A 27,518-nucleotide genomic window follows, 5' to 3' on the forward strand; every position below is an offset into this window, starting at 1 on the left:
CGAGGTTAACCTAGGGGCCTCTTATTTGGGCAATGTTCTAAAACATCTAAGTGATGAAACAATCACATTTTTAATTACTACTACACTCCGCTACTCCACTCCGCTTTATTGGCCAATTGTTAGAATAGTCTCTCTCTCTCTCTCTCTCTCTCTCTCTCTCTCTCTCTCTCTCTCGTTTTTTATAGCCCTTGATTCGATCGAGATCCAGTTGGAAGCTTCTAGGCCTATTATCATGTGTAGCCTTGATTATATGATCTCTTCCTTGATTCGGTATAGGAAATAAAGCAAATATCGTCATGGATCTAGCTGAACACACTTGAAGCTCACACTAATGCCATGGATGGATAATATCTCATGTTGATTCTTTCTTGGGAGCATCCTTCTTTCCTTTATTCCGCCTTAGTTGCTGGGCCATCTAAGGATCTCTGAGGATTAGCTCACCCACTTATCTTATTTTGTTTTACTCCTACCATGCGGTGGAATTTTTTGCCCATTTTGAATAGAATTTATGATTTATCCATTTTTCCATTAAAAACACACACACACACACAGTTCACTTGGCTTTTCCCTCTTCAATGTTAATGGTAAATATTTTGAATTAACAAAAATAATACTAATATTGATAACATGCTCCATGAGCTAAAAAGGCATAATAATTAGGTATAATCACCAAAATAGTCCTCAGTTTTCTCTCTCTCTTCTTTGGTCCTCTACTCGAAAATAGTCCCCGACTAGTCCTCACTTTTCTGAAAATGTGCCCACTTAAGAATGCTCTCAACCAGCCCCTCTACTTTTAAAAAGTGTCCACCCCAGAGGGACTCAAGTGGGCATATTCTAAACATAGAGGGACTGCTGGTTAGCATTTTAACTGCAAGTGAGTACATTTTCAAAAGTAGAGGGACTAGTTAGGAGCATTTCTGAGTAGAGGGACCAAAAAGGAAGAGAGAGAGAAAAGTAGAGGGACCAACTAGGGTATTATATCTAATAATTAAAATGTATTGCTTACATGGAAGTGGGTAGTCTACCTCTGTTTTTGGTTCATAACAATAAGCTAGGGCTGATCTTAATAAAAATGGGCCCTAATATAATCTTGACAAACATTATTTTAAATTCTATTAGATAATAAATTATGTATGAGACTTCCATAAACCCCATTTCCCTTTATTTGGCCATCTAAAAAGTCATGGAGTGGGACTTATTTTAAAAATGAATTAAAACATAAAAGTCACAATTTTGTCAATATGGTGTTATCGTCCAGGCATTGCTTTCTTCTTTCTCATTGCTCCTCACAATGGTGGCAATCTTCTCAGGTACTCTCTTGGCAATCTCTCAAGTGGTGTTCCTTCTTTCTCGCATATTTTCTATGAAGGACTCCCTCTTTTTCACAGGATCTATCACTCATCAATGGTGGTATGATACCCTCTCAACAGATCTATGATGAATCTCTCATTCTAGTAACATATCTACCCTTCTAGCCATATATATATATATATAGGCATTTGCTCTTGGGTTTCAGAGATTTTTCTGTTTTAAAATTTGTCAACTATTCTTTAATGAAAACCAAAGATACAAACTTGAAATAATATGTAAAGTGAACATAAGATTTGTAATTCATTGCAATGAAAAAAATATATTGCATCTAAATAAAAATCAATGTTAAAATGACTTCAATGATTTATGATAATTATAAACATACACAATAATTTTTAATTTTTATTAGAATAATTTATGTGAAATCTTGTATTACAATGCAAAAGCAAATACACAACGTAAATCATGTAAAAGAAAGAAAGTTTAGAGGCCTTTTTTGAGGTCCCTAAACAGAAGCATGACCTCAAAGAACTAAAATTATCCGTATCAAGGTCTAATTGAGCGGCTGGCTTCAAGGCCCTCGTTTCTGTTTTATTGTTGTTGAAAGATAAGCTTTTTCTAACAAAATTATTCAAACTCAGCCTTACCACTTCACCAAACATACAAGAGTAAATTTCTTCGAATATATTGTTGTGGAAAGAAATGCAATAATAACTAAATAACAAATTAAGTTTTATAGCTTGAAATGATCAAGTGCAGATTTCCCATCAAGGCCTTTAGAATTATAGTGTTTGTTGAACTCATCTATGACAACTTCTCTGTAGATAGGTGCACTTCCATTAGCAAGTAACTCCATGATAGGACCATAAACCATTGATGAAGGGCTATACTGAGTAACAAAGAAGCATGCTACTGAAAGTCTTGGACCTTCCTTGCTTGCAAGCACTCTATGCTCAACACTCTTTAACTTGTCATTTGAGATCAGCTATACATCAAACAAGAAAGACATCAACATTGCAAAGTGATTAAGGTCAAATTTAATTAACCTACATAATGAGGTATATTAAATGCAAACATGACAATATTATGTGGTCATGTAACCAATTCATCAATATAGTTTGATTAACATGAAAAACTTGAGCTGGAAAATAAGCAAAGCTCATAATTTATATATCCATATTATATTAAACGGATTTGCAATTATTAGTTAGCTCTAATTAATACGTATATATATGCAAGAGATTAGTTATGTTGATTACCAAGCACGTAGAAAGACAAATCATATATAATCTTGTTCCACCCAATTAGAAGGAAAATCAAGCACATTACTTAGTGAACTCTAATGCATAAACTTTGTATATGTTTAATACCTGCAAGAGATCTGCTATGTTGATGATCAGGCATCCAGGAGAGGGAGGGACATCAACCCATTTACTTTTATGAAGTATTTGCAAGCCACCAATTGATTTATCTTGCAAAAGAATTGTGAGGAAACCCGGATCAGAGTGTTTACTGGTTCCAAGTGCAAAGTGGGGCTCTGGACAGGGTGGATAGTAATGGCAAGCAACACCAATTCCCTGTGCGCATTTCATTTCTTTCAAGTGATCAGGCTTCAGTCCAAGAGCCTCTGATATCAGCTCAAATAGCACCTCTCCCACTTTTTTCATGTGAAATGAATACTCAAATACTATTTCCCTTCATGTTCAAATCACACCAATATTTGTTTAAACAAAACTTATATATTCAAATCTATATTTACTGAATTTACCTACTATCACTCACCGGAAAGCATGGGGTACCTCATCTTTTTCAGGAGGATCAGGAGCCATACGAAGAAACAAAGTATCACGCCAATTTGCCGCTGGGGAACTGTAAAGATCGAAGTTGCAATTGAAGACCACCTTTCGTTGTTGGGTATCTCTAGTGTAGTATTTTTTCTTCACCTCTGCATCATCCTCCATAAACCTCTTTATTGCGTCGAGCATCTCATCCATCACCATATCAGGGCACTCCATGGTTAGCCACTTGGAAAAAACCGATTGTCTCCGAAGCCTTTTTAACCTTGTCGAGTATTTCTTTTTTCCTCGTATTGATGTCTTTCATGTCAATAACTGGAATCTTCAACTCAGTCGTAGAAGTGGAAATTGTTTCAGTCGGATGAATGAAAAAGCGGGGAACTTCAGTGATGCCAGCATCGATAAGGCCTTTGACTCCGGCTTTCGTCTCATCGAAAGCCTTGATCTCACTTACTCGATCATAGATGGTCGTCGACATGGATAATTGAGTAGTGTCTGGTGGTGCTTGCTTACTTGCTAGTGTTTTGGCAAGATGAACTCGTGGAGTTTTGAAGATAATGTTTCTGGTCATCCCTTGTTCTTCTTTATTGACTTTGTGATCACTAAACTAACCTTACACGCATCATCTTAGCCGGATTTGACAAAGTCTCTGCACTGGAGGTCCCCAAAAATTAAATGAGTGTCACATATAATAATAATAATAATAATAATAATAATAAAATATATTATTATTATTATTATTACAAGATGAATAAGCCACTGCTATCATAGATGCACATATACGAAAAACTCTTCTAAGAATTCTAGCTTTATTACGAATAACACACTTAACCGCCACATGTCCTCACCCTCAAAACTTGTGTTTCACTTGAGTGAAGGAAACTGAAATGCCGACCACTGCATCAAAAAGTCAATCCTTGTATCACTAATTTCATTTATTTATTTATTTATTTATTTATTTGTATTGGCCTCATTAAAGTGAAAATTAATAATAACATTTTTTTAATAAATAACAATAACTTTTCCTTAAAATATTTAACATATTATTTTTTTTAAGATTCAAAACAAAAGAAGTGGCCAATTTACCCTCCTTGTGCGGCGAGAGGGCTAGCTTTTTTGTGTTGGGGTTGGGTGTGACCTCATTGCTTGGTTGGGACAAGCGAGTCAGATTGGATGCGTGGAGATCATGCCTTATCTCACCCGTGTCACCAAGTGCAACTTCTCTCAGCATCTGTGGCAAGCATATTCTTGTCTAGTGTTGATGATTGACTACAGGTTCTCTCTCCAAAGAAGCAAAGACATTTTGAATTTCCTATATATGTCCAATCAATTTTTTTAAAATTTAATGTAACATATATAGAATATTTAAAAAATTAAAAAAAATTGAAAAATCAAAAAGATGAAATAGTTGCACAATTAATGAAGGTAACCAATAGCCTCTTAATTTACTAGTAGCGGGTCTTTTGCATAAGGTATTCATTTCAGAAATGGCCCAAAATTTTACTTCAAAAACCACTCAAGATAAAGACACAAGTGCTTGTTGAGCTTACTCCATATTTATGCATGTTTGTGCATATCCCCAACATGCGCTTGCTGCATTTCATCAAAAAAAATTACTGAAGGTATTGAAAACATTGAACTAATTTATCATAAAACAAAAACATGTGATTGAATTTTTAATTTACTTACTATTAATTAAAATTAAACATTTTACTAATGAAATGAATGATTGATATCTATTTAATTATTAAAGCCAATAAGGAATAGGGGGTAGATTGCCTTCATCAAGGTGTCTTTCATATTTCTAATGTAGTTTATTTTTTTTTAATAAAAACAAGATTAATTAATTTTTCTTAAAAAATCTTTTGTTGTTTGGCTAAAGTTCACCATAGATGCTTGAGAACTCTTTTTATTTTATTTTTTTATTTTTTGATAAATGCAACAAGCAGAATATAGTCACATGAGTGCACATTGACCAGGAATTAATCATTAAACCTGTGCATTTTGGAGAACTCTTCAAAGATTATATTATCCTGTAAGAGTTAAAAGTATTTATTTCAAAATCGTTACATGGTATTATTGCAACTTAAGCCTTTCATTATTTAAGGCTACGTCTCCTAACTCTTGCATTATGTAACCTTACTCTTGAGACATGCGAAATGATCACCTACGATATTGTATTTTTTTAAAAAAATAATTATAAATCACTCAAAAATATTAAATAGGTGAAATAGACTTCTAAATACAGTTATATATATTATAACATATACAAAAAAAAACAATACAAAGACAATGCAAATGAGATACAACAAGCAGAGAGGAGAATTGTGAGAAGGGGATATGACACAGTTCGGATAGAGATGTTCAAGGAGTTGGTAAGCGTAACGATCAAACTTGACCCAAAGATAAGGATGTAGGAGAAAAATTAAACTCAAAAAGATAGCTTTTCATTTTCATTAGCTGCCCTTAAATTAAGAAGTTCACCTTTTTAGAAACACTCTACATAACCCTTAGTACTCTCCGATATTAATTACTACCTCAAAACACTCTACATAACTCTTAGGGCCCATTTAGATTGCAGAATGAGAATGAGAAGGGGAATAAAAAAAGAAAGAAGGAATGAGAATAAGAATAGGAGGAAATGGGATGATAATGAAGAAGGTGTTTAGTTTGAGAGAATAGGGGTTAGAAATAGAAAAAATAAAAATAAAAGAGAGATATGATGAAAATTACATGTATACCCTTTTGTGTAAACAAGATCATTTTCTATAAGATAATGAATTATGTTTAATAATAAATATTTAACATTATTTATTTTTAAATATTTACAAGATAATTATTTACTTTAATTTATTATAGTTAAATATTTAAACTTAATATGATTAATTCACATAATTAATTAATATATTTAATTATAATAATTGAAAAAAAAAATAGTTAAAAATAATGATATTTAAATTATTTTAGTGGAAATTGCCAAAAAAAACCCCTAAGTTTGCCATATTGCCAAAAAAACCCCGCTAATTTTGCAATCCCCAAAACCCCCTTCCTTTTACACTCCATGATTTTGAAACCCCCAAAGTATGTAAGGTGGTTAACGGAGTGATTTTTAAATTTTATGGATGAAAATGCCCTTACACGGGAAGTCGTGGCTGCAGCCATTTCGGCGGTGTGAGAGGAAGTGGGGGGTTTTTCTTAGGGCTACAGCCATTTGAGCCGTTTGCTTGTCTTCTCTCGACTGGCATCTCCGACCATTTTTTTATGCACATCCAGTAGAAAATTCAAACTTTTTCCCTTTCCACCGGTGTCTCGAAGGAGAAGTCTCGAGCAAGTATTTGGCATTTCATCAGTTTGCAATCTAAGGTATTGATTATGGTTTTATGTTAACTATTCTCATATAAAGAAACATTTTTTTCTGCTTTTTGTTTTTGTGATTTTTGTCTTTTATTGGAAGACATCAAGCCCTCGTAGGGGGATTTATCGATCGAGGGTTTTTGTTAGTCTGAAGGGAGATTTCTCGGCTAGGGTTTTTTTTTGTTTTACATTTTTGTCTATATACACGATCAAAATAGTTTTTCGATTGTTGTGATTTGTGTAATGTTTATAATGTACGTTTCCCCTTTCAATTGATATGGTTGCAGTTGTACAAATGAGGTCTCCGTTTAAAGAATGAGCTTTTACCGTTTAAGTTTTGTCGTCTCCATTTAAATATTGGTATCCCTATTTAATAATATAGATATCTGTTTAATAAGTGATATCACTGTTTAAGAATTGAGAGTTTACCGTTTAACAACTTATATTTCCGCTTAACAATTTATGAATACAGCTTGTTGAATGTGCTGTTATTATCGCAGGCTTATGATTATGGCGGTCAATCTAGTTAATGGGCGATGCTATTTGACACCGGTAGTGGAGGCCATGGCTGAATTGAAAAGTTCACATGATCCCTCGACATTGGGAGATCATCCGCAAGACACCGTTTGTAGCATTTACTGAGTTGGAAGCTGTATTCCAAGAGCGGGCCCTTCTTGATTCTCTGTTGCAAAGGTACGATAGTCGCACCAATAAATTCAGGATCGGGGAAAGCATGTTGACTTTCAGGCCTGAAGATGTGGCCCTCGTTCTTGGTCTGCGTTGCGATGGAGACGCAGTCATGTTTGAGAAGAAGAAAACACGCTCAGCTTTTGAAGAGAGGTATTTATCCAAAACCTACGAGAGACATAGAGACTCCATTAGGAGCACTCTTCAGCAACTCGTTGGACAGAGAGGAGAAGAAAATTTTTTTGTGAAACTACTGATGGTGTACCTCATGGGTACAATCCTCTTCCCAAATACCTCATGCTCGATTCCCTAACTAGATCGTTGATTATGTCGATGATCTACCTAGCATGGGGTGATACGCATGGGCGCAGGCAACGCACTAGTTGCTTATGAAGGACATTCCAAAAGCAGCCGCTCGAGTGCAAGCTAGATGCGAGGGGAAGAAGACCAACACAGGGTATATTAAGGGTTGCACGGTCGCGCTTAACATCTGGTTTTACAAGCTGACCGGATCGGAAAGAATGTCCGTTTCTGCAAGATCCCAAGGATGCTGTGCTCCGATGAAAATACTTACCGGAAGCAAGCGACGATAGAAACTAGTTTGTCATCTCTCGAAGGTAAAGAGGTAATAAATCATGAACAATGTGTTTAACAGTAGACGTTACTGTTTAAACATATTATTTACCTTTTAACTTTGTTCATTTACCGTTTAAAAAGTATTCTTCAATGTTTAAAACTTTTGTTGTCTGTTTATGTTTATACTATAATGTTTAAATATATAAGTTCAATGTTTAACTATAGTTTTTATTATTTAAACTGAATCATTTCACTAAGATTGTATGATTTACACATGTTAGTTTCGTGAGCTGGTTTCGGCAGATGTTGATGAAGATATATTTGTTCAGGCCAACCGTCGGTTGGATGCTATTGCTCCGAAGCCACTTACTCGAAGGCAAGATGAGAGGGCTACCTCTTCCGTGTGCGCTCGATGCCGTTCTCCTACTTCCAGCCCAAAACGCACACGCATTCATAGACGCCGGAGAAGCCCTCCCCTACCCCACCCGATTGCAACACCCCCACCGACGACGACATCGATAGTCCCCCGGATCATGGGAGCGCCCCCAACCGTGGCAGCGTCCCTGACGGCACCAGGCGAGGATGTCACTGCAACTCTTCTGCAGGCTTGCCAGATATTGATGACCGAGTTCCCTTGGCTTGTCGCTCGGGTTGAGGCAATGGAAGGCCGGTCACAATCGACTGCGCCGTCCCTCCGAACAAATGAAGCACCCGGGATAGACGCGGAGTCGGAATTAGACGACGACGACATCATCGGGGAGGTCATTCGAAAATGGCCTCATTTGAAGAGGCTTGCGAAAAAGAGGAAAACAATAATGCTTCCATCTTCATCGCCGACTGATGATGAAACAACAGTAGCACCATCGGCGGCTGATGGTGTTACTATTGATGACATGGCCTTCACGGTGGAGGAGATCACAGATGATGTTGCCATTGCCGCGGTTGATAAGATCGATGACTTTATTGTTAACGAAATCATGAACCCGTGGAACAGGGCGGTCGATGCTAGTGGCATCAAAGATGGACATAATCTCTGAAAAACAAGAACCAGCTAACATTGTGTCTCCCATTGATGCTGTGGTCGTGGGCTACTGTTGAGAAGGTCGCCGACTCTATTATCAACGTAATCATAGTCGCGGTGGAACCAACGGCCGACAAGTCAGCATCGAAGATCGTACACAATCCCACAACAACAAGAAGCATGTAAGGATATGTCTCCGCTTGATGCCTGCCAGTCGTGCCGTATCGAAGGAAGATGATGCTCGGTAGCTAAACACCGACAACCAGCCAACAACAAAGGCTGCATGATGATCCCAAAAACAAGTTGACTGATGGTCAAGGGAATGTCGCCGAAATGGCGACGAGAGAGAAGATCAATGGCAATAAAAAATTAGAAGAAGTTCAGAAAGACTTTATTCCGAAGAAGAAAAAATACGTTGGCTAATCGCGCCTCAACAAGTATGAACAGGAGTTGATAAGGATCTTCCTCAACTACCCTATGAACAAGTAAGTTTGAAGTTTTTATGGTATTGTTTAAACTATTATATGTTACCCTTTAAGTTATATAGTTAACGTTTAAATATCCCACATAGCATTTGAACTATTACATGTTACCCTTTAAGTTATATATTTAACGTTTAAATATTCCAGATAGAATTTAAACTATTATATGTTACCATTTAATTTATATAGTTAACATTTAAATATTCCACATAGAATTTAAATGGTTGATGCATCAGTTAAATATTTACAATATTGTTTACGTATCTCTGTGACCGTTTAACCGCAGCAGCTGTCGTGTCGAAGAATGACTCTGTTAGCACCACACGGTCCAAGCTATTCGATCTACTTGAGGAGAACAAGATGGTCACAGATGATGTGATGGATGCTTTTCATATGTATAATCCAAAATTCATTGAGCATAGTGCCATATCGTTATAAGAAGTGAGCCTCCATCACACGACCACTGGCGCTGTTTATGTCAATGTAGGCGACGCACTTGATACCACTATGGCTATCATCGGAGATGCCGCACGTAACTTTGCATGATGTTGAAATTGTCATCCTCCCGATAATTATGAATGGCCACTTCCATGTCGTCGTCCTTGACAATGACAAATAAGAATACATGCATTATTCTTCATGCCAAAGGAAGGAATATGATAAAGAAACGCTAGAAATGGTAAGTGCATTAATAATTTGTGTTTGAGTAATAGTGTTTGGTAAATAACCGGTATTCTAATATCAACTTGTATACCTCCACAACGGAACCTATTCGACCTTTGTATCGACATGGAGTTCGGCGAGTTGGCGACCGCAAAGTACCCACTTGTTCACGACACTAAAACTCCACGACAAAAATAAGGAAGTGTCGATTGGGTCGTCTATGTGATGCGGTTTATCGAGCAGTTACTCGCCAATGAGAAGCTACACCAACCACAGACAGACGTCCCTTATCTGCGATTAAAGTATGTTTCCAACATACTTAAGGAGGAGAGGGCAGCCGGCATCACTGCCAAAGGGGAGTGTTTGAAAGCGGGTTCATAGAATACGTTGTCTTAGTTTCAAATGTAAACCAGTTTAAATTCAATTCATTGTTTTCGAAGAACATGACAAATTTTGTCAATGTAAATTTACATGTATCTATATTTATATACTTGACTCTTTTTTTAACCTTCCAGTATCATTGTTTAACTTGCACTTTCATTGTTTAATTTTAAGTTTCATTGTTTAATTGTCAATATCATTGTTTAAATATCTATGTTACAGTTTAAGACGAACTAGTCACTTGTGAAAATAACTATTTACCGTTTAAAATAACAATGTCTCTATTTAAATACATATGTTAACTGTAAGAATAAGGTTTTCTCTAGTTAAAAATGAAAAGTTGGCACACAATTAAGTTTGTTTCTTTTTGAAAATCAGCTTGTTTTATAATGGCTAGTCACCGACAGTTTTATTGCAAGATCTGCGATTGTGTTCGGAGTCGTGGCAGCGGCTGTAACGTAACTCCCGGACCTCAAAGGCTTGTGACTCGATCCTCTTTCGCCTAGGATGCCCAGGTTGCCTTTTCGTCACATGTGGTCGCGGACGCAGTTCACGATTTCCGTCCGTAGGCTTGTCATCGTCGGGTATGGGGAATATAGCTTCCTTATACGCCAGCTTGTAATTGTCGACGGTGAAGTAGCCGCTAATAAATCGATGAACGCTGGTGTCTGTCTGCATTATTGCAATGCAAGCGTGTTTGCACGGAATACCATAAACTTGCACCTACGACATGAGCATGTTTTGATAGCAAGATCTACAGAGTAGCTGCACTAGTCAATCACTTCATAAAAATCATCGACACAACGACCAACACGAAGATTTTGGCTATCCTCAACAAGTATCTCCACCTTCGAATGTATGTCCGGGCACAAGTAGGTCTCCCATTTGTTCGCTTGCTTACGACGGTTGCATAACATGCGCATCAACTTGAACTTGTACAGTGTACAATACAAATCTCAGACAAGGTTAAGCAAAGACATTGATAGTTAAACATAAACATACTTTACTAAACAGTATTATCATAAATTAAACAATGATGTAGATGGTTAAACATAGAAAAAGATATTTGAATATTTATAAACTATTTTAAAGGATAATACAAATTCTTAAGTGAAAATGAACATTCAAATACCTTATGGAGTCGACCATCTTTGTTATCGGCAAATGCCGAGCTTCTTTGACCCAAGCATTGAACGACTTCATGACATTTGAATACATCTCACCCCAATGTTTGCCTCTGAACATATAATTCGACCAATGTACCATATCCGATTTATTAATTAACCAGTGATGGGCTTCGGGTGATGTGGCCTGCAGTTCATTCACGGTATCATCAAAATCTTTAGCCGTGGATGCCCACGCAATACGAAAGTATATAGACCAACTCTCCTCTCTCAATGCCTTCCTTAGTCTAACGTTGGCTTTCATGAAATTGGCCTCCAAGTGTCGAAGACAGTATGCATGTGGGGAAGAAGGGAAGACTCTCGCAATACCGTTCACAAAGCCCTTGGACCAGTCCAAAACGAATGTAATTATTTCATGATAATCTCTTTCCTCGTATAAAGCATCACCTAACTTGGATATGAACCATGTCCAATTGGCATCGGTCTCGTTGTCGACAATATGGAAGGTGACGTGGAAGAAACCATTGTTTCCATCTTTGCCTGTAGCACCCAGTAGAGTACCCCAATATTTTCCAAGGAGGTGGGTACCATCGACAAACAGCAGCGGCCTGTAAGCCTTCTTAAATCCGACAATACACGCTCTAAAAGAAAAGAATGCACATTTAAACCGCTCACCCTCTCTTTCCACAATCGTAATGCTGCCGGGGTTAGTCTCCACCACCTTATCTACGTACCAAAGCAACAAATCGTAGCTGGAGATGTCGCTGACCAATGCTCATTCTTCAGATCTTGCACATAGAACACTTGTTCGACTTGAGATGAGAACACATAGGGATCATGCTCTAATTTTTTTACCGGTATGTAGTGGGAAAAATTTACAAGAGTGAACCCAAATTCATCGTGCCTAATATCCGAATTATGGTGTACATCAACCCAATCACACTTGAATAACACAACCTTAAAATTACCATACTAATCTAACTCAATAATATCTCTTAATCTACTATAGTAATTTACACTTCCAACTTCTGAAGTGTTAACCACACCACTATTTTGAGTCATTCTATTTTCATCACGATATTTGGTATGAAATCTGAATCCATTAATAATGAACCCAAAGTATCTCTTTGCTACTTTGTTAGATCCCACACCAAGGGCCACAGCTTCTTCTGGAATATCCAGATAATATTTTTCCAAAACCTACATAGCAAAAGATATTATAAAAAAAAAATTTGATTTGACAAAGTAAACTATAAAACAATTGTACAACAAGATTACTTTACTTTGAAACCACAAATGAAAATTTTCATTCACTAACTTCTCTAAATCAACTTCAGAGAGGTGAGAATGTTAACATCATTTTCTTTTTTCCAATTCAATTAATTCTCTACATCAATATATCACATAATAATTTAAGAGAAATGTACTTTTTTTTCCATTGAATTATAAAGCACAAACACTTGCCTACGAAAACTTCTCAATGTCATCACAATGACGAAGGACATAACGATGTGCTTGAACCAAGGAGATTCATCTAAAAGAATTTCTTCAATCTTCCCTATATGTTGACTAACACTAGAGAATAAGTATTTTACTTGGTCATTTGTAGATGGGTTTGTATTTCTCATTAGTTGATTAAACTTTGTTTCAACCCGTTAAAGATATCATGAATAAAATGTCACACATTCTTCAGCTATGTATCCTTCAACAATGGAAACCTTTATGATGAGCTTTGATTTTTAACATAAGATTTGAAACACGTGAAGAATCTAAAAAGAAAATTTAGAATATATTACTTCATTATACATTTTAAATTAAAATGATTTAATTTTTAATAGATTTTAGCAACATACCTTTCAAAAGGATACATCTATCTAAAATGAACTGGTCCACCAAGTTTTATTTCTTCCACCAAATGAATGATTAAATGTACCATAATAGTAAAAAATGATGGAAAAAAAATCTTCTCCATTTGACAAATTTTCATAGCAATTTTATTTTTAAGTTCTTCAAGCTCATTCACATCCACCACTTTAGAACAAAGTGATTTTGAAAATTGTTGCCAATTTACTCACAACTTCAATGACTTCCTTGGGTGGATTGCAAGCTCGTAAAGCTAATGGAAGGATGTCTTCAACCAAAACATGACAATCATGGCTTTTATGACCACCAATCTTGCATTCTTGTAGGTTTACACATCTTGAAATGTTTGAAGCATAACCATCAGGCACTTTGATGTCTTTAACAAATTGACAAAGAATTTCTTTTTGTTCCGTAGATAATGTAAAACAAGCCGGAGGTAGTATTTTATTCCCATTTTCAAAAATTTGAGAGTGAAGTTCAAATCTTATACCAATATCAACTAAGTTAAGGCGTGTCATTAGATTGCCCTTTGACTTATCAAGTCCCAAAAAAGTTCCAATCAGATTATCGCACACATTTTTTTCTTTGTGCATCAAATCAAGATTGTGGCGCAATAAGTTATGTTCTCAATAAGGTTACATAAAAAGTATACTTTTTTTCTTCCACCACTTCATATGAGCAATAGGACCCTGTCATTTCTACTTGAACTCTCTTTCATTAGATTCTTGCACACTAATTCTTGGATGTTTTGTTCTTTTGTGCTTCTTTCTATTTCTCTTCTTGCCTTTTTACTTCATAAATTTTCCAAAAGTGAATTGAAGCCCATCTAACTGATTCAACACATTACTTTCACTTGCTCGCTTTGGTGGTAGCCTTTCTTCCTCTGTGCCATCAAATAATTGTTTTGATAACGAAACCGGTGACCTTCGAGTAACCACCTACGTGAACACATGTAACAATAATTTTTACCCTTATATAACCACAAAGAAGATGTGTTTTCAGCACAACATGGACATGCAAACTTCCTTTTAGTGCTCCAACCAGATAAATATGCATAAGATGGAAGTCATTTATAGTCCACATTAATGCATCTGCATGTGAAACTTTTGATGGTTGAAAGCATCATAGGTTTACGCACCTTCCCACAATTTCTTTAGCTCCTCTATTAGAGGTTGTAGAAAGACATCAATGTCATTTGTCGGCCGCTTATCTCTTGGAATTATCATAGATAAAATAAATGAATGTTGCTTCATTCTAATCCAAGGAGATAAGTTATATGGAACAAGGACAACTGGCCACACACTATAGTTGCTATTCATCATCCTGAAAGGATTAAAACCATCACTACCAATGGATAGCCTAACATTACTAGAGTCTGAAGAAAAGTCTGGATATCGAGCATCAAAAGATTTCCATGCTTCATCATGCCTCCTCATATCATTTGTAGTTTGCTACAAAATGAAAAATCTTTGTAGTCTTAGTATCAAGGGAAAATACTGTAACACCTTTACGCGTCTTTTCTTAATCTTATCCACACAATGAGAAGTACCACAAATATGACATGATTTTGCACTTGCATACTCTCTCCAAAACAACATGCAAGCTTGTTTACAAACATGAATTTTCTCATAATTAAGACCTAAGGTCTTAATAATTTTCTTTGCCTCATAAAAAGACTTTGGCCAAGATGAATGTTCACAAAATGGGCAACCTAGCATTTCAAGCACCTTTGTAAATGATTTTTCAATTCATCCACCTAAGCACTTTATATGATACAAATGTATTTCTAATGACAGCTTTGAAACTGCCTTGCATCCAGGAAACAACTCTTCTTCAGCATCTCTTAACAACTTTAAAAAATTACTATTTTCTTCAGCACAACCATCTCCAAGTTGTTCTACAGAAATTCCTTCCGCTAGTTCTTCTATGTCTTCATCTAAATCTTGACAATCATCATCATCATCATCATCATCATCATCATCTTGAGCATCATAAGTGTCTCTAAACATCTGAAAATTTAATTCTTGACCACCTAATTGACCAATCATACCCATTGTATCACGCAACAACGCTTCCATATTATCAAAACCTCAAAAATTTGCATGAATATCCTCTTGTACATGTGAAGCTTCAAGAATATTGGCTGAAGAAGATGATGCAATATCATTAATAGAAGAAAATTCACCATGACAAACCCACTGAGTGTATCCTCTTAAAATCCCATCAAAGATTAAATGCACTTTAGCTTCATCTCTTGTTTACCAATGAGTTAACACAACGCTTGCAAGGACACATTATCTTCCCGCAAACAGATTCATTATTAAAAGCAAACTCAAAAAATTGATCAACTCCTTCTTGATATTCCCTAGATTGTCTAGGTTTGTACATCAAACTCTTATCCATTAAAGAAAAATAGCACATCTAAAATAAAAAATGATCAAGTTATTTTTTGCATAAAAAGCATCCTTGATTGAAAAGTTCATGGGGTTTATAATAAAATAGGCAACTTGTTGCCAAATAGTTTAGTGATGCTCCACAACAATACTAAACTAATTAAAAAAACAAAAGAAAAAGGTGAGAAAATAAAAAAAATCAAGAAAAACACAATCTTCAGAACTCTAACAAGGTGGCTCCGGACTCTTCAGAGGATCAAGAGTATGGGTAAGAGCTTCATATGTTTGTTTGGCGTTGTGCTTGTTGTAGCAATTCAGAAGGTAATTAATTATTATTTAATATATTTAGTCTTGAAAAATATATATGGTTTTGATTATGATTAATTTTGCACGTTTAGAATTAATTAATTAATTAATTAATGTTTGGTGCGTGGTTTAATTAATTAGGAAATTATCGCTACACTTTGTCAGCAAATGATTAAGGCAACAGCTTAATTTTGAAGTTAAAACAAATGAATTATTCAAATGTAGACACACAGGTGGGGAACGAGATCATTGATTTTCAATGCAATAATAAAAACCAACGGGGCCCTACACATTAATTAAAAGGAGCACACATGACCATTCATGAATAATGAAGAAAACTCTTATTATTATTATTAGTATTATTCTTTGGATTTTAAGTACTTGCCACAGAAATTTCAAAAGATCTGGATGTGTCCCATTCATGCCTGCAGAAATATGTTATTATTATTTATTTACTTTTAACTACTTACCACAGAAATTTTCAAATCTGGATGTCCATTCATGAATGCAGGAAGCTAGTATTGTTATTTATTTTCTTTTAATTACGTACCACAGAAAATTTTAAAAGAAAATCTGGATCTAATTTAACTTTATACAGTATCTGTTCTGCCATATGGCCCATATTTGGCAGTGGGTGAAACAAAAAAAAAAGGCACATATCCTATAAAGAATAAATAAATACATAAATAAAAGATTTTTTTAAATGTATGAACTATATGAATTATTGAAAAAGCGATAGTAAAAAAAACACAAAGAAAGTGAACTACAGAGTTAATAGGGAAAGATAACATAGATTAGAACTTAGAACATGCCTACTAGGAGAGCAGAAAAAATTAAAAAAATATAACAAATACAGAAATAGACAATATAAATATGATTAGCCTTTTAGTAAAACTGAAGTTTTCCAATGTTTTATCATGCTATTAATTCCAAGGTTCTAGTTGGAGTTCAACTTGATCAATCAAACAACATTTGTCATTTACAATATGCTGATGATCTTATCATTTTCTCGGCTGGAGGACACGAAGATCTTAAAATTTTTAAATTAATTCTATACCTCTTCGAAGGCTGCTCTGGTCTTTCAATCAACTTCTCAAAAAGCTGCCTTTACTCCACCAACTTTGGCTTTCAACCACTTTCCTCCTCTGCAAGTATTCTTAATTGCAAGAGAGATTGTCTTCCCATTACCTATCTAGGCGTCCCCCTTACTGGTAGACGACCCAGAAGAATTGACTGGTTTATGCTGATTGATTCTGTTCGGGCTAGACTCACACCCTGGAAAGCAATCTATCTCTCCTTGGGGGGACGCCTAACTCTCATTAATTCCGTGTTATCTTCTATTCCAGTTCACTGGATGTCAGTGTTCAAACTCCCAGCCTGGGTCGTCCATGACATTGATAAAATCAGGAGAGATTTCTTATGGAAAGGGCCTGATCTTGGCCCGAAAGGGATTAGATTAATTGCATGGAAAAGGATCTGTCGCCCCCGAAACATGGGGGGCTGGGGTATCCTTGATTTACAGGAGTTCAACAAAGCTTTACTTGCGAAATGGTGGTGGAAATTCATCACCACACCAAACTCTTGCTGGTCTAAGATTATCAAAGCCAACTACTTCATTAGTGATTTCCCCAATATTCTTTACTCTCAACCCCCAAGAAACAAATCTTTCTTCTGGGCGGGAATCAGTACAATTCTACCCACTTTCAGGGCCTGTTTAACAAAGATTGTCGGTAATGGTGAAAACACTTTATTTTGGTTCGACAGATGGCTAGAGGGCCAATCCCCCAATAACCGCTGGGCATCACTATTTCTTGACTGTTCTTTTCCTTGGATTACTTTAAAACAATTTCTTCTCATACTTAATTCTCAGGGTAACCCATTTCGAACAGCCACAACTGAAGTATTCGACTTTTTATTAAATTCTTTACCAGATTGTTCAAACGATATCGAAGACTCTTACTCCTGGTCTTTAGAAAAAAATGGAAATTACTCCGTCAAATCTTTCTACAACTTTTTAATCGATGGAGGTCTCCGCTCTCAACTCTACCCCAATTTCTGGAAAACCAAATCTCCTAGCAAAATCACTTTATTCTGCTGGCTTGCCTGGGATAATAAAATTCTTACTCTTGAGAACTTATTCAAAAAAGGTTGCAATTCTTTTGCCACTGACACATGTATACTTTGTCACAATAACTCAGAATCAGTGGACCACCTTTTTTTAAACTGCTACTTTCTGTACTCGCATTTGGTACTTTTTCAAGTGTTTATTTGATACTGAAACTTTACCTTCCTCAGTCTCAAATATCTGGACCATTTGGATACCTTCTTTAAACCCTTCACTCGTAAACCTCCGGGATCTCTGCTCGCATCCATTCTCCGGAATATTTGAGTCGAAACGCAACAATCGTATCTTTAACCGAGATTGTGTTTCTACTTTCTCAATACTCTACAAAAAGCAAACTAATCCGGGTTCTTACTTGGATTTCAAATGAGACTCGAGTCCCACCAGAGTGAAGCCACGAGAGGACATTCAAAAAGCTTAGGCGTTCCTTAAGCTTCCTGAGCTCCAGATCTTCAGACCACACCGACAATATGGCGCCCAGCACTAGTCAGGAGTGATCAGATCTTCCTTTTTCCCGAAAGCGGGCTCGTGTCTCCATACGGTTGACTTCGCCAGCTTCAGATTTTTTATCTTGTCTTTGTTCTTATCTTGCTTTCTCTGTTCACTGTTCTCCTCATCTCTGGTGAGGATTACAGTTCTTTACTTCGTTTGTTCTTTTTTGTCGCTTTTCTGTTTTCTGTACTCTGTACTTTGCTGTTTTTTTTCTTTTTAATAAATTGTGGTTTATCCACTTTATTCATTAGAATAGCACCACAACAACAACAATACAGTCGATGTTATTTTTTTTATATATACTAAAGGACAGTAGATGTTATTTTGTCATTGCATTGATCCCTCTGAATACTAAAGGACAGATAGAATTATGAGAACACAAAGAAGAATATTTAAAGAGAGAATAAGAAGATGAATTTAAACTATATATATATTAATTGTTAGATTACTGTTTATTGGCTGAGTTTTGAATAAAATGGGAATTGAATTTGTTTCTGCAGACATAGATGGAAAGGCAGGTTTGAAGCACACCTCTGAGACAAAGGTTCTTGGAATGCAACACAAAAGAAGAAGAGAAAACAAGGTACTAATTAATTACACTTTATTGTGTATGTATATATATAGTCAAATTCAATGATTTTTTTTTATTTTTTATTTTTTAAGTTTATCTTGGTGCTTATGATGAAGAAGAATCAGCAGTAGGAGCTTATGATCTTGCTGCACTAAAGTACTGGTGACCTAGAACCTTCACAAACTTCCCAGTAAATTTCTTTTTTTTTTTTAAATCTGTTTCTAATATCTTGAAAATGAAATATAAATATTCACAATATAATCTCAGGTATCTGATTATGAGAAAGAGTTGGAAATAATGCAAAGTGTGACTAGAGAGGGGTACTTAGCCCCATTAAGAAGGCATTAGATTCTAGCTATATACTTCCTAAAAAAAGTTTCATTAAAAGAATGAAACCATTTTTATTGAAGAAATTAATTGCTTTGCTAGTAGGAAGAGCAGTTGCTTCTCAAGAGGTGTCTCAAAATATCAGGGGTGTTGCAAGGTATGCCCATATATATATTCACTAAATTTTATTTAAGATAAATGATTTAGATGAATCACATTAGCACTAAAATATTTTTCATAAAATATGAAATAATGCAGGCATCATCACAATGGATCACAATGGAAGATGGGAAGCAAGGATTGGTAGAGTGTTTGGCAACAAGTACCTCTATCTTGGCACTTATAGTAAGTTCAACAACTAAACTGAATTCTTAATTTAAGAAGTAAAATGTCATAACAAAATCAACTGAATTAATAACATGATATAATGACATTAATTTCAACCAAATTAAACACACTTGACACATGTTTATAAAAATGTTTAGTGACAAAATGAATAAAAACATGCATAACCCTAGGGGGCGTTTGGTTCGCAGTAATGATATATTACCATGGCAATGAGATTATCGTGGTAATGTGATCGGGAATGTTATATGTCCGGGAATGTTGTGGTAATGTGAAATTACCATGTTTGGTTGAGAATTTATATTACTGGTAATTTTTCATTAACATGTTTGGTTAGTCATGGCAATCACCTCATTAATATGTCAAATTTACTAAAATACCCTTACATATAAAATTTTGAAAAATATAATTTAAAGTATTTAGATAAATAAATAATTAAATTATAATATTAAAAATTATTTTTTTACGAAATTAAAATATTTTGTATTTACGAAATTACCCCTAAATATAAATTTTGAAAAATATAATTTTAAGTATTTAGATAAATAAATAATTAAATTATAATATTAAAAATTATTTTTTTGCATAATTTTTTAAAATACCTTTGTATTTACCAAAATACCCCTACATATAATAATTTGAAAAACTTAATTTAAAGTATTTAAATAATTAATTAATTAAATTATAATATCAAAATAATAAGGGAAAAATAAAAACTAGGGAGTGTAATAAGGAATTAGATTAAATAAGTGGGGGAATAATTGGGAAAAAAACATTACACATTACCACCAACTTGGTAATCTGGATGGACACATATTTTGGTGGTAATCACATTACCACCTTATTTGGTAATATTTTACTATTGGTAATCTCATATTACCATCAACATTACCACTGACGCTACAGTACCCAAACATGGTAATCTGAATACATAACACCAGATTCCCGAAAAGGGTTTATTAAAGACTATGGCACGTTTATTCTAATCGATGTACTACATGTTTTTTAGAAACATCATCTGACTTCAATTATATCCAACCCAAACAAAATGAGAAATTGCAAACTAAAATATGATTTAGAGAACACACTAAGAAGGACAACAAAACAAATAAATGCAAATAATATGAAATAAGATAACTACGCTCACCGTCCACGCCCTTGGAGAAATAGTCAGTATCTAGAGACACAGCAAGAGCAACAACCAAAGCTCTTTTAGTCAAAGACAAAGGGCGGGCAACTTCTAATTCCGAGAATGTCGAGAATGTCGACGTCGCTTTTCTTTATAAAACTGTTGTATTATTAGAATGACGTGAATGTCGGCTTTCGATTTCTTTTCTAAAACTATTGTATCTGAAATAGAAACTACAAGGAATGAAAGGATATAAACATTGAATAAATAGCTAAAGCTATTGGTCTCTGGCATTGAAAGAAAGTAAAAGCAGTTATGGCAGCTAAAAGCACAGGAAAACAACAACTCTAAAGATTATCGTACTTGCCTGTCATTTAATAAACCCTTTCACATTTCTAAAATATTTGTCTAAACTCCCAGCTTTTACATAACAAACTGAGGCATACCTTAAGTGAATAAGCCAATTCTGTTAATGATGATGTACCTTGTGTTACTTTTCTAGAGATAGGAAAACTTAAATCTCAAGATCCTGGCCTCAATCCTAGCAATCAGTTCCCATAAAGATATTAATAAAGAACCATTAAAATCAATCAAAGTCACAAAACAAGTTAATGATTGGTATTGATAAGAATGAGCAATTTTCCACTAGTGACAAGATAGAATAAAAAAAACAAAAGTTTTCTTTCTGAATGAAGAATGGAATTCACAGAGATACAGAATAACTTAGCGTAATTTACAAATGAACGAGGTTTCAATCATTTTTGGGTTTATTCCCTTTCTAAATTTGTCATCAAGTTTTGGGTTTATTACCTTTCTAAATTTGTCATCAAGTTTTTAATCATTTCACAGAGAAACAGAGATTTCTAAATAAGAACAATATTGGCATTTAATCACACATCATATACCTGCTTATGAAGATAATTGTTCATAACTTACAAGTTTTATGTTATCCAACTCTATTGATGAGATCTATCTTTTTAAAAAAATGGGCAAGAGCATTGATAAATTTTATACTGTTCAAGATTCTTGCAAAGCAACTTTTAAATCCTCAAAAACAAGCTATACTAACATAACTCAGTTAGAGTTTTGTCCTTTGGAACTCCGTTGTCGGTCAGGTAACCCCTCTGGCTTTGCACTTGGTTGTCTCCACTTAGTCTTCCAATCATTTTGTTATCTCTATGGTTTACAACTCCATTTCTTGTCATAAACAACAATTCCTTTGGCATGAACTTTCTAAAATGAGCATTCTTGACCTCCCTTGGCTCATTTTTGGGAGATATTAATTCCATCCTCTCCAGGAACGAGCACGAAAGGCGCCTCCTTTACTTATTATTCTCATAAATCTCATTTTTTACGGATTTTGTTGATCAGAATAATCTGTTGGAGTTAAGGTTTTCTGGTTCTACTTACACCTAGTGTAATGATCAAATTGGCCCAGCTCGTCGCTAGGCAAGACTTGATCGTTGCTTGGTGAATTTTAAGTGGAATGACACTTTTAAATCCTACATTCTTAAGCATCTTAATATGTCCTTTTCAGATCATTCCCCTCTTCATCTTACTGTTGGTGTTTACCCTTTTCGTAAAATAAGTGTTTTCAGGTTCAAAAATTTTTGGTTGGATCTTCTGGGCTATCATAATACGGTTTTGGATGCCTGGAATTTTTTCCCCCACAGCAACCCTTATGCATGCTTTCACTCTTTTTTTTTATCCCGTACCCATTCTAAACTTAAGACCTAGCACCATTCTAGTATCAACAACATTGAAGCTAATTTGATTAATAGTGAGAATCATATCAATCATCTTGAACTCTCAGATCTTAATATTAATTCCCAGAATACCTTGTTAGAACAATACGCTAAGCTCTCCTCTCTGCAGCGTCAGTGTAATATCAAGTGGGCCCAGAGGGCTAAATTTTCATGGATTAAAGATGGGGATAGGAATACTCATTTTTTTCATTCAGTTTTTCGTATGTGTTCACACAATAATTTCATTTCTAAGATTGAAGACTTTAAATGGCAATGTATACAGTGACCAAGCCAACATTGACCAGGCTTTCATCAATTATTTCCATAACCTCTGGAATGCCCCTTCGAATGTCACTCTTAACATTGCAGATGCTTTGCCTACCGATTTACCTCGGCTTTTAGAATTAGATAACATTTCTCTCATTGAGGAAGTTACCAAAGAAGTCTTCTACCGTGCTCTCTCCGATATCCCTACAAGTAATTCCCTGGACCAGATGGAGTTTAACGTAGAATTTTATCAAAATTTATGGTGTATCATCGGGGATCATCTTTTCAAAGCTGTCTTTCACTTTTTCAAAAACCCCTCTCTGCCTATCTCGCTGGGGCAAAACGTTCATCGTCCTCATCCCCAAAAAAGATAATCCAAATCTAGTTTCTAATTTTAGACCGATCTTCCTTTGCAATGTCTGTTTTAAAATCATTTCCAAAATCCTTGCTAATCGGTTTAAAAAGGTTATTCCTTATCTTGTTGGTCATGAGCAAGTTGGTTTTGTGGCTGGCCAGTGCTCCTTTGATAATATTATTACTATGCATGAGGTTGCCCACTCCATTGAAGATGATACTGCTAGCCCCCCTAGGATGATTATTAAATTTTACATTGCTAAAGCATACGAGACTTTAGACTGGAGTGCAATTTTTGCCATTCTTACTAAGATGAATTTTCACCCAACTTGGATCTCCTGGATTTCTTCCTGTCTCTGTAATAGTTCTTTCTTATTCTAATTAACGGCAATCCGACTGGTTAGTTCTGTTCTTCCCGTGGAGTCCGCCAAGGTGACCCGATTTCCTCCTATCTCTTCATTTTGGTTTCTCAAATCCTCACTTCTATGCTCAACTTCGGATTACATAATAATTTGGTCCCTAGTTTTGATTCTAAGTTAAATCATAATTTTAGCCATCTCTTGTACGCTGACGATTTAATCCTAGTTTCTCATGCTTCTCATAGGGCTGCCAGAAATATTCATCTTTGCATGTCTTTTTATTCCAAGTTAACTGGTCAATGTACAAATCATGCTAAATCTCAAATTCTATTCCCTTCCTGGTTTAACAAACATGTCATCAAAATTATCAGCTCTATTTTAAACATCAACCAAGCCTATTTTCCCTTTAGGTACCTTGGTGTCCTAATTTCCCCTAAACGTCTGAATGTCCAAGTCTTCCAGCCTATGGTTGATAAGATTAAACACATCACTTCCAAATGGGTGAACTTTCATCTCTCTTATGCTGCTAAACAAATCCTCATTAACTCCACTCTATTGTATGTCCCAGTTTATACCCTTTTCTGTTTATCCTCTGCCTGACTCCATTCTCTCTCGAAATTTCTAAAGTTGTTAGAAAATTCTTCTGGACTAGGAATGGCAATTGAAAGGACATCCATAATGTTAGTTGGAATTCCTTATTGACAGGTAAGTCTGAGGGGGGCTTAGGTATCAAAGATCTTTCTATTGTTAAGCATTCTCTAATGGCTAAACACATATTTAAATACTTGAATAATGACAATACCATTTTGGGTTGATATTTTAAATATAAAATATAGGAGAATTAATTTCTGGCATGATAGCATTCCTGCTAAGTGTTCTTTGTTTTTCATTAAACGCCACTGCAAAATTAATTCTGTAAATTCTGAATTAACCTCTCTCCTTTGGGATCCTTGATTTATGATATTCTAGTTGCTCTTAAGCCCACATATTTTAATATGAATGTTGATCTTGCTCACACAAATATTTCTGACCTTGTTCTAGGTGATCATTGGGATCTCAACGCGCTTTCTAGAACTTTTGGTGACTCGTCTGAATATTTTATTTCCAATTTAATCGCTATCGATAATGATTCCAACAATCACTAGGTTTAGTCACCCAATCCAACTGCCAAAAATCTCCTCAGCTGTCTATCATCATTTTAACAAACAATCCCCTTTCTCTGACAACTGGACTGGTTGGAAATTGAGTTGGCAAATCCCTGTCGCCCCCCCGTGTGAAGCATTTTATATGGATGTGTCTTAAGGGTCATCTTTCCATGTTTGCCTTTCTTCATAATTTGAATCTTGGCCTCGACCACCCTTGCAGTCTCTACGGTATGCACCGTGAATCTATCAATCATTTATTCTGCAGCTGCTCCTACGCCCAGTATGTCTGGAATCAAATAAATCTCAAGACGAATTTGGCCATATCCTTTCAAGACGACTTCCACTCTGGTGATTGGGTCTTCACTCATATTAATTCTAAATATACCCTCCTCTCATTGTTGCAAGTGCTTGGTTCATCTGGCTTTGTCGCTGTAATTTCATATTTAACAATATTCGACCAAATCTTGATGTTACAGTGATCAAGGCCTTGGTCCATGCTCGCGAATTCGCCTTCAGTCTCAAAGATCCTATCAGCAAAAAATTCTTTAGTTTTAACTTTTCTTGTGCTGATGGACCTTTCCTTTTCACCCATGCAATCCCCGATCATTCTCGTCAGGTGAGATCCATTGGTTTTTTTATCACCAATGTTAACAACTTTGTTTGTCTTGCGGTGGTGCTTTTCACAGCCTATGAACAATATCTCTTCCGATGAGATCTTTCCCATTGCAGTTTCTCTTCATATTGCTCTTGAACATCACCTCATAATTAAACACATTTTCTGTGCTCATCACAGAGTTTTGGATATCATTTGCCGTCCTGATCCCACACTTTCTTGGTGCTTACATCACTAGATCAGTAACCTAAACTTTCTCTTGGATATGAATCATAACCCGAGCATTGAGATTCTCCCCTTTCATTGGATTAAACCTGCCATCAATCTTGCTTCGCTGGGATTTTGTCATCGTCACCTCAACCTTTTCCTCTACGGTCGAGATCTTCCCCGATGGGTTATGCGCTCGTTTATCAGTCACGGATATAACCTTCACTGATTTCATTGTATATTTGTTCCTTTCCTTTCTGGATTGTTAGCCAGACTTTTGTCTTCTTGGTTTTTTTCTTTTATCTCAATAAATTTAGCTTCTCAGTTGAGAAGTTCTTTTTTTTTTTTAAAAAAAAAAGAATCTTTTTGGATAATAAATTGTACCAACAATGAGTATTTATGCATTAGGTGCTTAAACTACATATTGCAGCAGTACTTACCACTGACAGCAACTTATTGAACTGTCCTTCAACAATTTTTCTTATCTGCTCATAACATTTATCCTTATAACATTTTCCCTAGCGTTTTGACTTCTCTGGAATCACATTCCGTGGGGAGGGTACTACTCCTGTAGCTTTTCTGCTTTATAAGAGGATACATCCAGCCAAATATAATGTAAGAAATAGTAGCTGCAATGGAAAAAGCAAGACCAAGAAAACCAGATAAAGATATCAAGAGGTATAAATAATGGAAGAGAAAGATGTTATTAGCTTCGTCTGTTATTCGGTGATCAATATTCAAAAATTACATCCTGAAGTAGCCATGCACTTTATAGAGGTTAAAAAGAATAATCTAATTAGTAACTTGCCGGTATTTTACAACTTCAGTGTCAGGTGAAACTCAGACTTTGTACCAAAGTAAACTTTTATTTAATCTCCAACATCATCAAGTAAATAAAATACATTTGTGCGATCCTTTAGAGTAGAGAATTATAAAATCAAAGTTTACCCTGTCATAGGAGAAAATTCATATATATATATATATATATATATATATATATATATATATATATATATATATATATATATTTATATATATATATATATTTATATATATATATATTTATATATATGTCATTATTTAGTCTTATATTAATACTACTTGAGTCTCAACCAAAGCCTATCCACATTAAATCATCAGCCAAAAGTTGTACCTCTTTATTCTCTTCATCATACCAAAAACAAATCATACAATTACAGAATGATAATTCATGAAATTAAGATTAATATATCAGCCATGCAAAAAGAAAAAGAAGGCTTAGAAATATTCTGTATTTTAGCACATGGCAAATGAGAATCAGGCATACCAATCATCATGATACTTCACAAAAAATCAAGAGCCCAGCGTTCAATAATTAGTGGAACAATAACAGTTTCAATGTGGTCTATTGGGTGTGTGTGAAGGTCAAATATAAGCTTAATATTGACACCCCCTAAAAGTAAACTATTATATTCAACTCAGAACTAGAATTTCTGCAAAAGAGAGAGAATTTCATGCTTTAATAGAATATAGAGCACAAATGACAATAATGTGGATAGATTATGAATTCAAAAAACATTTCCTCACAAGTGAATTGTAACTAATGTATGCATCAAAGAGAACATTGCCCACAAACTCCATTGTCACTAATTTGATAATGTAGTTCAACAGATTATGCATTGTTCTTGGAGTGTTCAATAGATTATGCATTGTTCGATAGAAAAAAGTGCATATCAGAGAGTGATTTGTAGTAGCCTACCAATAGACAGGGATCTGAACATATATGGAAGAGTAAGAAGAAGGGGGAGGACAAGAAAAAGGAGATTGAGGAGGGGAGGTCCGTGTTGTCAGGTTCTAGAGTAATGAGAGAGTCGATGATGGCGATAGCGTAGGGGAATAGATTGGT

The 27,518-nt window shown here is 35.3% G+C and overlaps 2 pseudogenes; one reads left to right on the forward strand and one right to left on the reverse strand.

Moving 5' to 3' along the window:
- Positions 1 to 1,972: 1,972 nt before the first annotated feature.
- On the reverse strand, positions 1,973 to 3,702 carry LOC120256133 (annotated as a pseudogene).
- An 11,742-nt stretch (positions 3,703 to 15,444) lies between these two features.
- On the forward strand, positions 15,445 to 25,664 carry LOC120256134 (annotated as a pseudogene).
- Positions 25,665 to 27,518: the final 1,854 nt, after the last annotated feature.

Source organism: Dioscorea cayenensis, unplaced genomic scaffold (assembly GCF_009730915.1).
Source record: "Dioscorea cayenensis subsp. rotundata cultivar TDr96_F1 unplaced genomic scaffold, TDr96_F1_v2_PseudoChromosome.rev07_lg8_w22 25.fasta BLBR01001301.1, whole genome shotgun sequence".
Lineage (NCBI taxonomy): Eukaryota > Viridiplantae > Streptophyta > Magnoliopsida > Dioscoreales > Dioscoreaceae > Dioscorea > Dioscorea cayenensis.